Genomic DNA, 18638 nt, shown 5'->3' with positions numbered 1-18638 from the left:
CAAGATTACATAAAACAAAGATCAAAGTTGTATTTCTTTTATTTAGTTTTTTTTTTTTTTTCCAGACAGGGTTTCTCTGTGTAGTCCTGGCTGTCTTAGAACTTGCTCTGTAGTAAACCAGGCTGACCTTGAACTCACAGAGATCTGCCTGCCTCCCGAGGAGTGCTGGGATTAAAGGTGTGCACCACCTTGCAGGCCTGAAACTTGTATTTCTATTATTACTTCTTCTGAGTATGTAACTAGGATGCCTCATTACCTTTTAACAGTTTTAAAGATTCCTTTACTCAATGTCTTTCATCAATTTCAAATTATTTAAGCATACATTTTTTATATTTAAACTAGCTTTAAATCTCAAATTATTCACCAAACACCTTTTTGGGGAGCAGGATGAGTGTAATTTCCAAAATGAACCTAGGACAATTTTTGGTCATTAACATTAAAGTATCCCTTTCAACTAACAAAAATGAATAAAATAATACTCAACTACCTTGTTTGGGCAGACATTTTATGTATCATTGAAAAGGCTACTAATGAGCCTACCAAACTTTACCACTTTTGCAGTTTACATAATAAAGCCTTTCTGTTTATTTATGGCACCTTCAAATTCAGTAAACTAGATAATTAGTCACAGTCACTGATAAAGACTTCAAGAATTAAAAGACCTGAACAAGTTCAAAAACAGAACAATTTGTGTCAAATTAGCAACTCAAAGTTGTAAACTCTCCTTGAAAAAGGCTTCTAACTTTTAGATAAGACTTAGAAAGTCTGTAAACACAAAACGAACACACACAGAGAAAAAGGCCTGAAATATGCATTCTACTAAATGTACTAATTTTTAGAAAGTTTTTACAACTTTTCTTACATTTAAAACTTTAAAAGGGGCAACATTAACAACTGAAAAGATGTTTAAAATTAAAATCACACTTTCATAATTGAACTATGGCAATGAGAAAGTCTGGACAATATGTACTTTGCAAGATCCTATACACTACTTTCCCATGCGCCAAAATGAATATTCTCTGGTTAGTGGTAATATAAAGTATAGTTAATAACAGATTGCAACTGGTAATTTAATTAAATTAGATAGTAATGCATGGAAAGTACTTAGCACAGTGCCTGGCATGAAGACTCAGTAATTGTGAGCTATTATTACTAGAGTACTTGATTGTGGGAAATTGTTCTTAAGCATATTTAAGTAATAAACAAGCTGTGGCTTCATAAGTCTATATGTTGTAAACAAGAAATACAGGACTGGAAACAATCCCAAAAGCTTGACTGGTTTCATGGACACCCAGTAAATGCTTCCAAGTGAAGTTTGAACTGTGCAAACAGACTGTTGAGCAAAATACTTGTGAAACTACTCATCTCTTCCAACTTCAAGCCATAAACATTAAAAATTGTATTATCTATATCTTAAAGAATCTTATAGCAAGTAGAAAATGAATATACAAAAACTACTTTGTACACTCTAAGCTCTAAATCGTTTGTGCATGACAAATATGGATTCAGAGCTCAGTGGAAAAGCGTTGCCTGGCAAGAAGCCCTGGGTCCAACCAACCACTAGGAAAAAAAAATGTGCACGCAAATTTCCTAAACTCCCAAATGGTGACTTTTACAATACTTCAGCAGTCCATGTCAATCAAAATCTCCTCACACTCCATAATGTATATGATAGAAGCAGAGAGCTAACGGGAATGTAAAACTGCCACAAATATCTATACTTTAGTTCTTACTACTTAAACTTTTAAAGTTGCATAAATTTCAGAAATCTGCTATTTCAGCATAAATTCTGAGTTTTTGAGAATCCATTCAAAGACGAAAAAAAAAAAAAAAACCCACCACAGGAGTCAAGTCTAAAGTTCTTTATACTTTTTAAAAGTACTCTACAAAACAGAATGGGAACATGTCAGAAACAGCTTTATCCTTAACAAACAATTTCTAAAGTAAGATATACAACACACATACATTTCATTCCTGTGCAGTTTGAACCGGCATGATAATTTAAAAAATTAAAATTTTAAAAGGGGGATTTAGGGTGGGGGACGGGGAGGGGAAAAAAAGCTGCCCTGCCTCCTACGCCTCCAAAATGTTTAGCATTCCTGGCAGGGATGGCTCACTTCTGACCAGTCAAAACTATCTAACGCCAAAGAGCACGTTCCCCATCCCTGCCTTAAATACAGAAAAAAGAACACAGAAACGAAAAGGGACAGTAAACATTGACAGCGACAGACAAACGGACACAACAGACAAGCTAAACAGTCCGAGTCGAAAGCCATAACAGGTGACGTCGTGCTCTCCAAAAAGGTGTTTGGTGAATTATCTCTCAAGGGTAAAAAATTGATAAGCAGAAACTGTCATCAGCCATTAGAATTCTGCCTTCAAAGTCCTCAATCCTGAGCACCTCCCTCTTAAAAACGTTTTAAAATTAAAACCATCTAACCTCCAAACATATCCAAAGGAGAATTAGAACACACCATGAGACTGAGGGGCGCTCAAAAAGAAAAACCTCTCTAAACACAAAACAGATGAGGAAAATACTCGGAACTCCTAAAATACCTTGGAACTGAGCACGCATCTGAAGTGAGAAATGCAGGCGGGTTGGCGGGAGCAGACAGTGCTCAAAGAGCATGGGTTCTGGGGCAGGGGGCCTAGATTTAAGCCTTGATACTGTCAATTACTTCTTTGTTTGGACAGCTCTTCACTCATCTTCCCTGTGTGAGAGATGAGTTGAAGGGTCACGGACCTGTCCTGAGAATTAAAGGACTTACAAGGTGTGAAGTTTCAGTACAGCGTAGGTAAATACGCGCTAAGTGCGCGTCTTTCCTTGGATCTTCGTCGGCTCACCCCGCAGGTCGGCGCTCACAGTCCGGGTCAGAAGCTCCCATTCGGACCCGGACTCGACAGCAACTCACGGCAACCCCAACCCAGCAGCCTCAGTGAGAACGAGCACCACAGCCCCTTACTCACCCCCGGGCTCCATCCTGTGTCCCCCGCGCCGACTCCACAGGAACTCTCCCGGCCTGGCGGCGGTAGCCGCCTAGAGCCGAAACTTGCTGCCTCCATCCCCCATGCCGGGCTAAGGCGGCTCTGCAGCGAGGAGCCGCGGCTGCGAGGCTCCGCCCCGGCCCCACCCTCATCCCGCCTCAGCCCACCCCCGGAGCCCGGTCCACCTCCCCCCCCCCCGGAGCCCGGCCCCCCCCCCCCCCCCGGAGCCCGCCCCCCCCCCCCGGAGCCCGGCCCACCCCCCACCCCCCGGAGCCCGGCCCACCCCCCCCCCCCGGAGCCCGGCCCACCCCCCACCCCCCGGAGCCCGGCCCACCCCCCCACCCCCCCACCCCCCCCCGGAGCCCGGCCCACCCCCCCCCCCCGGAGCCCGGCCCACCCCCCACCCCCCGGAGCCCGGCCCACCCCCCCACCCCCCCGGAGCCCGGCCCACCCCCCCACCCCCCCGGAGCCCGGCCCACCCCCCCACCCCCCCGGAGCCCGGCCCACCCCCGGAGCCCAGCCCACCCCCGGAGCCCGGCCCACCCCCGGAGCCCGGCCCACCCCCGGAGCCCGGCCCACCCCCGGAGCCCGGCCCACCCCCGGAGCCCAGCCCATTGGCTCGCACTCGCGGGGCGGGGGCAGCGCACACTGCAGGTACAAGAGGCCAGGGTGTGAGAGTCTGTCTCCAGTTTTTGAGGAGACAGTGTTAGGACAAGTCACCCGAGAAGTGGATTTGGCTGATGGGAGTTCTTGGAGGAGGAATCTGTATTTCCTGGACCACTTTCATCCTCCATTGCCAACCCCGGAGTGATAAAAGCTGGAGACAAGGCTCCACACAGGTAAGATGTACCACGGCCTAGCCCAACACCCTTCCAAAAGAAGGAGCTACACTGGTGGGCGGTGGGGGCTCATGCCTTTAATCCCAGCACTTGGGAGGCAGAGTTCGAGGCCAGCCAGGGCTGTTACACAGAGAAATCCTGTGATACAAAGAGAAACCTGTTTCAAAAAAAACAAGACAAACAAACAAACAAAAAGCATCAGCAGGGTCCCCAGAATATAAGGGCTTTTGAATTAAACACACAGACAGAGAAGAAAACATGGGGAGGGTGCCTGTAAGAATAGTGAGATAGAAAAATCATCACATGTGGGAGAAAAGGACCCATAGTGTGAGGAGAGTTGGAAAGAAACAGTGGGTGTAGACGTAAGACAACAAAACCAAGTGAGAAAGAAGCAAAGCAGCAAGAAAAGGCGGACCCAAGGAGACCAGAAAATATGAGGTGAATGCCACAGGGCCAAGTGAGGCCCCGAGACAGGAGAAAAGTTTGAAGAAAAGACACTTACTGTTTTCCAATTATTACAAGAAAAACAGCTCTTTCGGTATAACTCGAAAAGAAAAATAGAATTGCTTGGTTATTTTAGCTCCACACTGGATTTCTAAGATTCACACAAATATACCCTTTTTATCCTCAAACACAATACCAAGTTTATGCCACAAGTATTCAGGAAACCTCAAAAGCAAGCTACCTTTTAATTGCATTGGGGGAAAGATGTACTAAAGACTTTGGAAACAGAGGAAAGGTGTCCTCAGGAATAAAGGGTGCTAGGATGGAACAACTAGAGTTCAAGGCACACACTGTGGAGGGAATGTTAGGATGTCCTTTAACTATCCAAACACCCCCTTCAGTCTGTCTGAAAACCTATCAATTCTCTTGTACTTCTCCGCCATTCCACTTCTTAAAGAAGACTGAGGAGAGCTTGCTCGCACACTCCTGTAATCCTAGCATCCAGGAGATAGAGGCAGCTGGATCTAGAGTCCAAGCCAGGCTCTGCTACATAAGAACCTATCTCAGTGACCTCCCACCATCACCGATCCACCCCACCCCACCCGACAAAAAAGAAGTTTGTGTTCTCATTCAAATGGGCCTGATTATGTCACTGAATGATAGGATGATCAAGTCTCTGGTAGAGAAGGGTGTGGGCAGTCAGAAGACATGACAAGTGCAAGGCGTGAGAAAGACAACTGGAGAGAACGGTGAGGAGGTGAGGAGATGAGACAGAATGAAAAAATAAGATGGGACTGGAGATAAGGAAGCTAGAACAGTAAGATTACTTACTGCCAGACTCTAACCCTAGAAAAAAAGAGGAAGAAGACCTGGATGCAAAGTTGTGAGGGAAAGTGAGGCCAACGCAGACTTTGAGTTGTCACTTAGCAAAGACAAGTTGAGAACAGAGGCGCTTCTTGGTCACTTAGTGCCACAGTTTTTGTTTTTATGTACTCATAAAGCTTCAAACTTAACTATATCAAAATTGAAAGCAATAATAATATTTAAGACATGTAAAAATATTTCCTTAAACACCACTGGAGACAAAAATGCACCATGAACAACTCACTGGCCACTCAAAACTGAAGGATACCAACAGGAGAAGAAAGGATTCTGAAGGACAAGAACATCAAGAGAACAAAGTATGTGCTCAGTATGGTGGCGCACACCTTTAATCCCAGCACTCAGGAAGCAGAGGCAGGTGGATCTCTGTGAGTTCGAGTTCAGCCTGGTCTACAGAGTGAGTTTCAGGAAAGTTAGGGTACACAGAGAAACCCTGTCCTAAAAAAAATCACAAAGAGAGAAGCATATGACTCTATCTGCCCTGAGTGGCTGTTTACCTTTCCTACAGTAGATCTGACTCTTAACTATCCCTACCCTTATCCAAAAAGCCAACTACTATCCACAGAACCTGACACAGAACAGATCAATGAATATGAGATGGTTACATTATAGGTAGGGTCGTTTATGGGGAAATTCAGATAGCTTATAATCTTAATCCTTCAATCAGCTAAAAAATATTAGTTACCATTTTTCATCCAAAGAATATTTGCAAATATTCACAAAAATAAGTTCATTTTAAATTAAAAGGGTTACCTTATCTTTCCTGATCTACATTTTAAAGTAACTTTATATGACACAAAGAGGTTTAAGCATAAAAAGCACAATACTGAAATAATACTTTTCTACTTAAAATTATTGGTTTATACTAAAACTATAAAGCCCACCTCTCAAAAGTAAAAACTATCTTTGACTCATCTACTACAGAAATGCAACATCTCAAATTGTTCAACAAGTTACAGAAAAACATTCTTTAAGCACCCTATAATTGAAAAGAAATTACTTATGTTTCTACCATTCTCTGTTATGATTGTTTCTAGCATTTTTCTCTTCTAAAAATGGTAATTCACTCTTGCCTGTGAATCATCCATCCTGTTAAGCACCAACTTACACATTCTAATTGTTTTTGAACATTCTCTTCAAAATATTTATGGTACCATACTGAATAATTATATTCCTATCTATAATGGTGACACAGCCGATTGCTAGTTTTGTTAAGCAGATGTTTTCACATTCCTGAAGTAGGTGGTGGAATTTAGGCAGCCTCTATTTTTCATAGCAGAACATGGTCCTCAAAGCATTTGACCTTCGGAGTCATTTTTGCTTGTCACAATTGAGGAAGGGGTTCTACTGACATCTAGTGGGTAAAGGCCATGGACATGCTGAAGACCTTCAGGCATAGGATAGCCCGCCCACTCTTAACAGAGTTAGCCAGTCTCAAAAGGTCAAGATACCTTACTCTAGACCCAACTGCTTTATACTTATACTTTATAAGTTGTAAAACAGAAAAATACACCAAATTATATCACAGTATGCCCTCAGTAAAACCTGGACTGAGTCAACACAATTTCTTCAACAAAAGTTACAAGAAAACAGATATAAAGAAAAATGTCGGGGGCTGGAGAGATGGCTCAGAGGTTAAGAGCACTGGCTGCTCTTTCAGAGGTCCTGAGTTCAATTCCCAGCAACCACATGGTGGCTCACAACCATCTATTATGAGATCTGGTGCCCTCTTATGGCCTGCAGTCATACATGCTGTATACAAAATAAATAAATAAATCTTTAAAAAGAAAAAAGAAAAGAAAAATGTCTAGATTAAAAAACCTTAAAAGAGGGCCATGGGTAGTAGTGCATGCAGGTAGATCTGTGAGTTCAAGACCAGCTTGGTCTGCATAGTGAGACACTATTTGAAAGAAAAGAAATCCTTAAAAGATAAAGTGTGCCAGGTGGTGGTGGTGCACGCCTTTAATCCCAGCACTCGGGAGGCAGAGCCAGGCGGATCTTTGTGAGTTTCCTGGGCTACCAAGTGAGTTCCAGGAAAGGCACAAAGCTACACAGAGAAACACTGTCTCGAAAACAAAATAAAACAAACAAACAAACAAATTAAATTAAATTAAAAAAAGATAAAGTGCAAGAATAAGTATCAACAGATTTGTTCATTCACTGTAGTAAACAACTAGGAAAGTGTGTGTTGGGGGGCGGTGGTTGTAGACAGATACTGTTTTCAAATGTTGGACTACACAGAGCAAGGGGCAGTAGTCTTTGAGAGATGGAATCACAAACTAATAAAATAAATTCTACAATCTCTGAACTTTCAATGAAGCAAACTCTACCATCTCCTAATTTAATGGAATAAACTCTACAGTCTCCCAACTCTTGCCTAGTGGCACATTTTTAGACCATAGCAAATGAAGAGAGAAGCCAGGCAGAATATGGCACTCTTGCTAAACTGAGGAGAGCAGGATCCTAGTTCCAGGGTGAAAGGTGAAGTAAACAGGGAAGGAGGATCCTCACTCAGGCCTACATTGGGAATTCCTTAGCTCTCTCTGAATACCAACCTGCATTTTCAGGGCAAAATTCCACAAAGGTACAAAGAATTTCTGGAGCTGGAGACGGGTGTTTTCATTGTCTAGAGAACAGAGTGACCTACTGAACAGTCAAAGGGAGATCTTAGGAGATCATGCCTTTTAGTTCATCTAACTCAGCCCTAATAAAACTCCAAAATAAGGACATTTTGTTTGTTTGTTTCGTTTTTCAAGACAGGGTTTCTCTGTGTAGCCCTGGCTGTCCTGGAACTCACTCTGTAGCCCAGGCTGGCCTCGAACTCACAGAGATCCGCCTGCCTCTGCCTCCCAAGTGCTGGGATGAAAGGCGTGCGCCACTGCCACTGCCACTGCCACTGCCACCGCCACCACCACCACCACCCATCAACAAACACATTTTAAAAAGCTATTGCTTAGGGGTTGGGGATTTAGCTCAGTGGTAGAGCTCTTGCCTAGCAAGTGCAAGGCCCTGGGTTCGATCCTCAGCTCTGGCAAAAAAAAAAAAAAAAAAAAAAGGAAAAAGAAAAAAGAAAAAGCTACTGCTTAAAAGTTAATACTATGTTAAGCCGGCGGTGGTGGTGGTGGTGGTGGTGGTGGTGGTGGTGCACGCCTTTAATTCCAGCATTCAAGAGGCAGAGCTAGGCAGATCTTTGTGAGTTCGAGGCCAGCCTGGGCTACCAAGTGAGTTCCAGGAAAGGCGCAAAGCTACACCAAGAAACCCTGTCTCGAAAAACCAGAAAAAAAAAAAAAGTTAATACTATGTTTTAATATCTATAGCAAAAGAAGAAGTAAAATGAATGGTGACGACATAAAGAAGGGCAATGAAAATTGACAATGAGTCTTATGTGTGAATTAACAATGTTACTTGAAGGCATACGTTTAAGATGTGTATTAAAATCTCTGTAAGTACAACGAACAAGCAAATAACTATTATAAACAGAATTTTAAAAACTTAAGCCAAAAGAAATTATTAACAGATGGGACAAATAAAAAGCAACAATCAATAACAACATTAAATATACTCTAAATATCCCAGGAAAAGCAAAATGTAGGCTAGAAGCATAGCTTATTAGCAAAACACTTTGCTAGCATACATGAGGCCACAGAAGACTGAACTAAAAGAAAATACTTGGGGGAGGAGAGGTGGGCCACATTCTCCAATTAAGTAACATAGCAAGATCTAACTACATACTGCCAACAATAATAGATCTGAAATATAAAGACATACATATTGGAAGCAAAACAACAGAAAGAGATACAACATCTAAATACTAATCACAATAGAGTAGATGTGGTTGTATGATACCAGACAAGGAATTCTATCAAACATAAAATGTAGTATGTAATGGCAATTAATAAAAAGCCATTTCATCACAAAGCTGTAACAATCCTAGAAGGATATATACCTATAGTAAAGTCTAGGACACATGAGACAAATCCTGATGGCAGTGTTAATTAGAATTCCAGCACTCCTCTCTCAGTATCAACACAAAAAAACTATAAAATCATTAGGGCTATAGAAGATCTGAAAAAACAATATTAACAATTTTGACAAGACAGATTTTACAGAAAACTATACCCCAAATGGCAGAATACAAACTCACTAAAATAGGCCAAATGTGGGATTATACAATTACTTCCAATAACTGAAATAATATCGTATAAGTTTTCTGACCTAGGCAAGATTAAATGTGACATCAACAGCATAAAGGTATCTGTGGAATCACCAAATATTTGTTAATTACAAAACAGGTTTTTAATCCATAGGCCAAATTTTCACATTCAAAAATTTAAACTATTTTGAACTGAATGAAAACAAAAACATGCTGGGAGATGGTGGCTCACACCTTTAATGCCAGGACTCAGGAGGCAGAGGCAGGCAGATCTCTGCGAGTTCAAGGCCAGCTTTAGTTCCAGGATAACCAAGAATACACACACACACACACACACACACACACACACACACACACACACACACACACAACCCCCCAAAAAAACCAAAAACCAAAACCAAAAATGATTACTTAAACTGAAAAAGATCTAGCGAGACTGATCAAGAAATAAAGACAGCAACAAACACAAACTACTAATTTGAGTGAAAGAAGGAACATCATTATAGACCCACAGATATTAAAGGACTACAAAGGAATTTTACAGCAACTTTAAATTGAACAATGTCAAAGAAACCCAACAAAAGAAACAGAAAATCTAAGTAGTCTTATACATGTTTTACAAAATGGAATTAATAATTTAAAACTTCGTGTAACAAAAACTGTAAATCTACTGGGTTTTACTGATAAAAATCCACTGGACCAGGAAAAAAAAAAAAAAATATATATATATATATATATATATATATATGCAAACACTTGCAAAACAAAAATTCCCAAATCTTTTTGAGGCAGCATTCTCCTGATATTAAAGCCAAACTGGTACTACAATAAGATTACAGATCAAATTCCTTAAATGAAGTATTTACACATAAACTATAATAACATCATAGTTAAAAAGAGCTTGTTCCAGGGAATGTAAATTTAAGTTAAACATTCACTAGAAAAACTCATGTGACTACTTCAAAAGATGCAGAAAAAGCATCTAACAAAATTCCTTGTCCATCAATGGTCATTAAAAAGTCAGCAAAATTAAACTAGAAGGCAATTTCTTCACCCTGATAAAAGTCATTTTATAAAAAGCCTACTGTAGCTGGAGACCTTCTCTCCAGCCCCCCACCAAGCCCTATCAGTTTGACAGCCCACTTATAAAATAAACACACAGACGCTTCTATTATTTAAACTACTTGGCCATTAGCTCAGGCCTACTGTTGTCTAGATCTTTCTCTTATATTTAGCCCATTTTTATTAATCTATACTTTGCCATGTGGCTCGTGTATGTTAAATGTGTTGCTCTGATTGGTTAGTAAATAAAACAATGATTGGCCAGTAGCAAGGCAGGAAGTATAGGTGAGACAAGCAGAGAAGAGAATTGGTGGAGGTGGAAGGCTGAGGGAGAGAGACACTGCCAGTTGCTGCCATGACAAGGAAGATGTAAGGTGCGGGTAAGGCACAAGCCACGTGGCAAAGTATAGATTAATAGAAATGGGTTAATTTAAGAGAAAGAAGTAGATAACAAGAAGTCTGCCATGGCCATACAGTTTATAAATAAGATAAGATCTGTGTGTTTATTTTATAAGTGGGCTACAGGACTGACGGGGCATGCAGGACCCAGAGAGAAGCTCTCCAACTACAGCCTACAGCTACCACTATAGATAATGGTGAAAATACTGTTGCTAACCAAAGTTTAAAGCAGTACAGTAAGAAATAAAATGCATTCATATTCAAAGAGAAGTAAACCACTTTACTCAGAGATGACAAATTTGTGTTCCTAAAAAAAAAAAAACCCTGAAGAATTTGTTAGATACTACATTTAACAGAACAAGATCAGAACACAAGTTAATAAATACATCATAATCAATTTTATAAACCAACAGTTGAATAATAAAAATTTTAAAACCAATGTCATTTACAATATCATCAAAATACAGGACATTTCAGGGATAACCTTAACGAAACTTGCCCTAAACTGGTAACCATGAAACACGGCTGCTGGCCTGGAGAGCCACATGACTCAAACAGTGAAGACTTGTGTGTTCATGCAGACAACCTGAGTTTGGTTCCCAGCAGCCACATCTGGTGGCTTAACAGCTGCTTCTAACTCCAGCTCCAAGAGACCTGATGTTCTCTGGCTTCTGCAAAGCACCAAACACATGTACACAACCAACACACGTAACAAATACTTTAAAATAAAAACCAATCTTAAAAACCACTACTGCAAGAAATCAAGTTGGCTAAATTGACACGTAGCAATCACTTTCACGAATAAGAAGACTCGGTGTCTTTTTTTTTTTAAAGGCTCTCATATCATAGTCTAATGTTGGTCAAATTTAAAATAGCAATTTGCACCTGGGTGTTGGTGGCGCGCCCTTTTAGTCCCAGCAGTCAAGAGGCAGAGGCAGGCAGATCTCTGAGTTTGACGCCAGCCTGTGAGTTCCAGGACAGCCAGGACTGTTACACAGAGAAACCCTGTCTCAGAGATACAAAACAAAACAAAACACCAACAACCAAACCATCACCTTGCCACAGCTTAGAATCACCTGGAAAGAGAGTCTCAAGTAATAAATCTCCATCAGGTTGGTCTACGGACATCTCCATAGGAGGACTGGTCTTGATAGTTATTTGTTCTGGGAAGACCCAGTCCACTTGCAGGTAGTATCACTTTCTGGGCAGGAGATCCTGAACTACAACGGGATAGGAGGAAGCCAGAGTAGAATTCTTTCCTCTCTTAAGTAGTTCTTAGTCAGGGTGTTTTATCAACAGAAACTAAACTAGAAAATCTAGCATTCACTGTGTAGCCCAGGCTGGTCTTGAACTCATGGTAATTCTTCTACCTCAAATTACAATTTCAGGGAATCATTGTGGACCTTTCTTTTCCTTTTTTTTCCCCCTGAGACAGGGTCTCACTATGTAGCTCTGAGTGTCCTGGAACTCACTCTGTAGACCAGGCTGGCCTCAAACTCACAGAGCTCTACTGTCTCTGCCTCTGTCTCTGCTGGGATTAAAGGCGTGTGGCACTACACCCAGCCTGTGCTTAAATTTTATATTAAAATGTTACATATATAAAACAACCCAAAATTTTTTTAATTGGAGAACTTAAGACTGCTTTACTTCAAGATTTACTGTTCAGCGACAGGAATCAAGATAGCATGATTTCTAACATATTGACAACATACAGCAATAGAGTCCAAAAATAAAACCAAATACATAGGCCCACTGATTTTCTCACAGAAGAAAAAGTAATCTTCCAATAAATAATTGATAACCATATGTGATACCAATTTACTTGACAGGTCCCATAGACCTAAACATAAAATCTAAACACCAATTCTTCAAATTTAGGAGAACAGAAAGTGGGTATCTATTTTTAAAAATAAAATTATTTTTAGGATTACAACTCTGTTTATATATTATACATAATTTTGTTTTGTTTTGTTTTGTTTTCAGAGCTGAGGATTGAACCCAGGGCTAGCAAGCGCTCTACCACTGAGCTAAATCCCCAACCCCACATAATTTCTTTTCAGCCATACGAGCAGTATTCAGTAGTTGAGTCTGTATGGCCTAAAATATTTACTATCTGCACCCAAAAATTCCAGGATACTTTTTGAAACTATAGTCAAAAACACAAGAAATGATTTTTCTGCAGACCCAAAAGCAAGAACCACAAAAGAAAACATTAGCAAATTGGATGAAAATTAACTTTTATTCTTTAAAATATTCTTTTAAAATATGAAATGCAAGCTAAAATTGGAAAAAAGTTTTGACAAAGAGTTTGTCTAAATTATGTCAAGAATGCTTACAAATAAGTAAACTCAGTAAGTAATTAAGGAATACTTTTCAGGAGATACATAGCTAGGAAATACACACTTGAAACAGGGTTCAGTATGGAGAAGATGCAAATTTAAGTTAACCCAAGACAGTAATAATCACAAGAAATTTTAATTTCAGCTAACCCAAACTATTACATGTTGAGGATGTAGAGCAACATTCACTGTAATACAGTATTGCCATACAAGGCACACAGTTGGAGGAAGACAATCTGGCAGCTTCTTACACAGTTAAATCTTCTCATTTATACACCCACAAGAAATAAAAGCATACATTCACTCCACTTCTTGTTCACAAAAAATTTCACAGTATTCAGAAACTGCAAACAGCTGATGTCCCTCTCAACAAATAAGCCAATAAAGTGGGGTACAGTCTTAAAATGGAATACTACCCCTAACAAAAAATGCCAATGACATTGCAAGAACTTTTAGATGAATCTTAAAAAGCATTCTACTAAAGGCTGGAGAGACAGCTCCATGGTTAAGGGCACTTGTTTGCTTTTGTAAGTGACTGGGCTGGGTTCACAGCATTCACATGACAGCTTTCGACCATCCATAACGTTCAGTTTTGGGGAATCTGGCACCCTCTTCTGGCCTTCACAGCACCAGGCATGCATGTGTTACACATACACATACTCAAGCAAAGTGCTCATACACATTAAAAAAATAAATAAATCTAAAACAAAAAAATAAAGCCAACACATTAAAGCATTATGCTAAGTCAAAAAAGTCAGGTCAAAAATGTCAAAAAACAATTTATGCATATTAGCATAATTATATTTATATGAAACTTTAGAAATATGAAAGCTAGTATTTAGTAGCAAAAATCATTATAATTGGTTGTCTATGGACAGGGTAGTAAGTATGTGGATGTGGGAGAAATTGCAGATTAGTATGAATAAATTTTAGAATGATGCAAATATCATTCTAAAAAACATTTTTATTATTATAGTGATTACCTAGGCACAAATCATTTGTCAAAATTCAAAGTGTATACTTATGAACCATAAATTCTACTATATAAATTACGCATCAATTAATTATATGTGTAAGTCAGTATGCATATATCAATTACGGTATATGAACCTTATCTGTACCTTGATTCAAGCTATTAAAATGACTTATAATTTGACTAAACACTGGACTGAATTGTGGAGAATGTTGGTGTTATATTTAATAAATAATCTTTCTTTGGGGAAATACATACTGAAATTTTATGGATAAAATAATATGCCTAAGAGGATTGAATGAAGGGGTATAAATGGGAGAATGAGCAGCTTTTGTGACTCATGCCTACAATCCCAGATATCCTAGTTGCAGGGTAACAAGTTCAGCAATTTAAGATACCCCTCAAAATCAACACATCTTAAAAGGACCTGGGGGAACTGCTCGATAGTAGAGCACTTGCCTAGGATGGCTGAGGTCTTGGGTTCAATTCCTGGGAGAAAAGGCTGGTCATACACTGATATGCTGTGATGCCGCGGCTGGACATAGAGAAATTCTTTATATTATTTGGTCTACTTTCATATATGCTTGAAATTTTCCATGTTAAAAAATTATTTTGTTTTCGTTTTTTCAAAGCATCTACCCACCAGATCTACTTTGAGATCTCTCAAGATCCTTCCCACCAGTCCAATCACAATACTCCCTTTTACTCTCCCCTTCCCATTTTTCCTTCGGAAGCCAGCCAAGGATGCACAAAATCAAACACATCAAGCAAAAATCTGACAGATGAATAGTAAACAAAACTATCCCTGAAACTCTGTGCACTCCTTTCCCAATACTTTTATGAGTGTTTAAGAGATGGCTCACCAGTTAAGAGCACTTACTGCTCTTCCAGAGGAACCCAGATGGCAGCTCAAACCATCTGCAACTCCAGTACCAGGGGCCATGACACCTTGTCTAACCTTCACAGGCTCCTGCACACATGTGGTATGGTACACATGCATATACTCAGGCACACACACACACACACACACACACACACACACACACTAATAACAAATGTTTTAAAAGCATATAAAGTATTATCTCTTTCTTTAAAAAGGGAGACTGGTATTTGAAAAATTTCTCAAGAATACACACTGACACATCTTAAGAGAAAGACTATTACCAAAGGAAGTAGTATTACCCAGTGTCTACTCTCTGCATGGGGTGGCCCATTCCCTTATCACAGTAGTAATAAAGAGGAACAATAAAATGCTAACCTTCCACAAAAATCTATTATAACCGAATGATCTGCAAACCCGCCTTGTTTCTTTACCCACAAATGAATGTGGCTCGGGACCATGCTGGAGGTGGATGGGAAATTAAAAACAAACAAAAAACAAAAAAACAAAAATTCAACAGTTCTGAATGCTCTAAAGCAGAACTGGATCTGCGGCATCCTGGTATACAGTAGAGATAAGCAGCAGTTCTGCCCAGGAGGGCCCTTTTCCTCTGTGTTTACTGAGAACTCATCTCTGAGTCTTCAAACTCATACAACACACTTCTTTCAAGAAACCTTTTCATTCTCTCCACCAAAAATAGCCATCCCTCTACTTTCCCACAGAACATTCAGCATGCTTCTTTCCTTTAAGGCACCTATAATATTATGCCTTGGGCTATTCCAGACTGTCTATTGTTACTCAAGAAATGGAAAGGTACAGGGCTCTCTCTAGCATGGTGGGATCCTGCTGAATCTTCTCAGTGAACACTGAATAGTTTATCAAAGGTGTAAGATAAAAATCCTTCCACGATGCTTTCTGGGCATGAACTTTATTCAACACAGAACTAAACCCTTGGCACCACCAGCAGCTGCTGCAAAACCAGCTTTTACAGAGAAAATATGAGGATACTGGTAATTCAGGTGCATGCTCTGTTTTAAGAGAAATGGAACAGTCAACATTTATTTGGCAAACGGTGCTTTCTTCTTCCCAGCCAAAGTTGTATTTTCTGGCAACTTGGGGATTTGAAACTTTTTCTATCTGGGCCTGCCTTACTCAAGTTCATGCTCAAACTTCTCAAAATCATGAGACCAGTGCTACAAGCACTGTCAGGGTAATGCGGCTTAAGTGTCAGGGCTCCTTACTACCAGCACAGCACTGAAGCATTTCTAAGGAGGCATTTCTGGCAAGCTGCCTAAAGAAATCACAGAAGAAAATGACCTCAGTCTCATGTTGGGGTTTATTTATTCTTTTTAGCTATTCCTTCAAATCTAATTTTGAATTCTTTTTCACAAAGAGGTAACCCCTTTGCCCCAATTTCAGAGAGTAATACGAATTCCCAAATGAGAGAAGAAAAAGGTAAACAAAACAAAACGTGCTGGGCTCTACTCTGGTCTTCGAACTTTTGAGAAATGCATAACATTTCCCCTCCCCTTAAAAGACACACGGTCAGACTATGTTCAAGATGCAAAAGAACACTGTGTGAACCCAATCCTTGATTCCCACAGAGGTTAGTGGTTTAAAAAAAAAAACAAAGCGAGATAAACTCAGGGGTATTGTCAAAAGAGTTCCGAGACCAGAAGTCTTGAGCAACTTTGTTTTGTGGAGGCAAGACGGGACTCCGGGGCACCAGGCTTCCATCAAAGACAAAGTCCTGGGTCATTCTCAGCAATAAAACTTTCAGGGGCAGACTCCCCTGGTGGCAACTGCAATCTCAGTTTATCAATTCCTAGTCTGCAAAGCGCACGGTTTACCCTAGGGCCACAGCTGGGGAAAGGGCGAGCAGAGCCCAAGGAATGCGCGGAGGAAAAGTGACAGAAACGCCTGGGACGGGGGCAGGGCGTCGGAGGGGAAGGGGGGGGGCGGTGTCTGACAAACAGCCGGCCCAAAGGAAAGTGGGGACGGAGCAGGAGGTGTTCGCTAGCGGACCTCAGCCTCTGCGAGGACGCCACCAAACTTCCTAACCCGGTCCCAGGGAGCACGGACGCGAGACCCGCGGAAGAAAAGCCACGGGGAAGCTCCGGGAGGGAGCCCGAGTCTCTCGGGCAGGCGGGCGCGGGGACTGGGAAAGGGCCCGGGGGCTGCCGGACCCGCGATGCGGACGATCACTCCCGCCAGCCGCTGCCCGACCGCCGACGCCGAGCCCCGCGCGGGCACCCGGCTCCGCAACGTCCCCCACGAGGCGCCCGCCCCGGCCCTCCCGGCTGCTCAGAGCCCTTCGTCCCCGTCCGACCCTCGGAGGTGGAGGGGACTTCGAGTCCCGAGCACCCGGCCTTGGCCGCAGCCGCCTCCGCCCCGCGCCTCCGGGGACCCCCTCCCCGGACTCCACAGCGTCCACGCCGGCCAGCCCCGGGGCACGGCGGGAGCCCGAGCCGCCTCCCCTCACTCACCGTGGGGCTCCATCCCGCGTCCCTGACGCCAGACCCACACTCACGACCGCCGCCCCCTCTGCCGGCTGGAGCTCGCCGCCCCCATCCCCCACGGCCGGCCCGAGGACGCCGGGTCCAGCTGCTGCCGCCGCCGCCGCCGCCGCCCCAGCAGCTACCGCCACGACCGCGCCAGCCGCGGAGGCGACGCCCCGCCCCTGCCTCGCGCCCCACGCCTCACGCCTCACGCCCTCTGGGGCCCGCCTCCTGGAGCCCAGCCCATTGGCCCTGCGCTCTAGGGAGGCGGGGCCACGGCCGCGGGGGCGGGGCCACAGCAGGTGCTGGGTGGGCAAGGCTTGCTCTCGTCCTCAGCCAGGCGTCTTGAGTTCATCAGGGTCCCCAAGTCCCTGTGGTTCTGGTTGGCCCCAACTTCGGCAATCGGAGCCGCCAAGGAAAAAGTCATCTTTTTCTTAGCTCCATATGGAAACCACTCCTCCGTCCTGGTGTAACTGGCCGTTTTTCAGGCGGGCACTGTGAATGCTTTCCAGTCAGGGCTTTAGTCTTCTGAGCAGGTTTGGTTGTCTTTCTTCCTCCTCCTTCCACATTTTCCACCTCCTTTTACCTTTCAAAACCGAGTTTATGACTCACATTGAAACTTTCCCACTCTTTTCTTTCTTCAGCTGTCGTTTTCCGAAAATTAAATTACTCAGTTACATCAGCCATTATGCAGAGTATCTGGCTACATAGATGTATTAGGTAAGTGTTAATTAACTACACATCCCTCTAATCATACAACATACTTATCACCGAATGTTCCAGATAATAGGACCATTAATGTGGTCGGTGAGAATGAGAACAAAAAAAAAGCATAGATGTTGGGTTATATATCATATATGGGGAGGGAAATGTGCAGAGTGTTGTACATCTAACTTCCACTTACCTATACCAAGAATATCTTTCCTGTTGTTGGTGCTGACACATAACACTCCTTGAACATTAGTTGACAAATAGATAAATTTATAGAAAGGTGTCTTGTCTTCTCTTCCCGTTGCTATGATAAAATACCCTGACCAAAGCAACTTAAGGAAAGGTTTTCTTTAGCTCACAAAATTCAAGTCAGGGAAATCAAGGCATCAGGAACTTGAAAAACAGCAGTCACTTACATTCACAGTCAGAGAGTGAAGACTGCATGCTAGTCCTCAGCTCTTCGGCAGTCCCTG

General features: G+C 42.2%; 1 protein-coding gene across 5 annotated transcripts in view; it reads right to left on the bottom strand.

Annotated features, from left to right (window-relative positions):
• Arhgap29 (Rho GTPase activating protein 29) overlaps positions 1-17629 on the bottom strand; it is a 66440-nt gene extending 48811 nt beyond the window's left edge. For 2 of the 5 annotated variants that reach the window (XM_036190885.1, XM_036190890.1), the window contains exon 1: positions 17443-17566. The gene's annotated coding sequence lies outside the window, so the exon portion shown is untranslated. Of the gene's footprint in view, positions 1-2967; positions 3108-17442 lie in introns of those variants that run through there. The other 3 variants (XM_036190888.1, XM_036190889.1, XM_036190886.1) reach the window with 3 other exon arrangements.
• Positions 17630-18638: the final 1009 nt, after the last annotated feature.

The sequence above is a fragment of the Onychomys torridus genome, chromosome 6, assembly GCF_903995425.1.
Source record: "Onychomys torridus chromosome 6, mOncTor1.1, whole genome shotgun sequence".
NCBI classification, from domain to species: Eukaryota; Metazoa; Chordata; class Mammalia; order Rodentia; family Cricetidae; genus Onychomys; species Onychomys torridus.
This window is presented reverse-complemented; position numbering and strand designations above follow the sequence as displayed.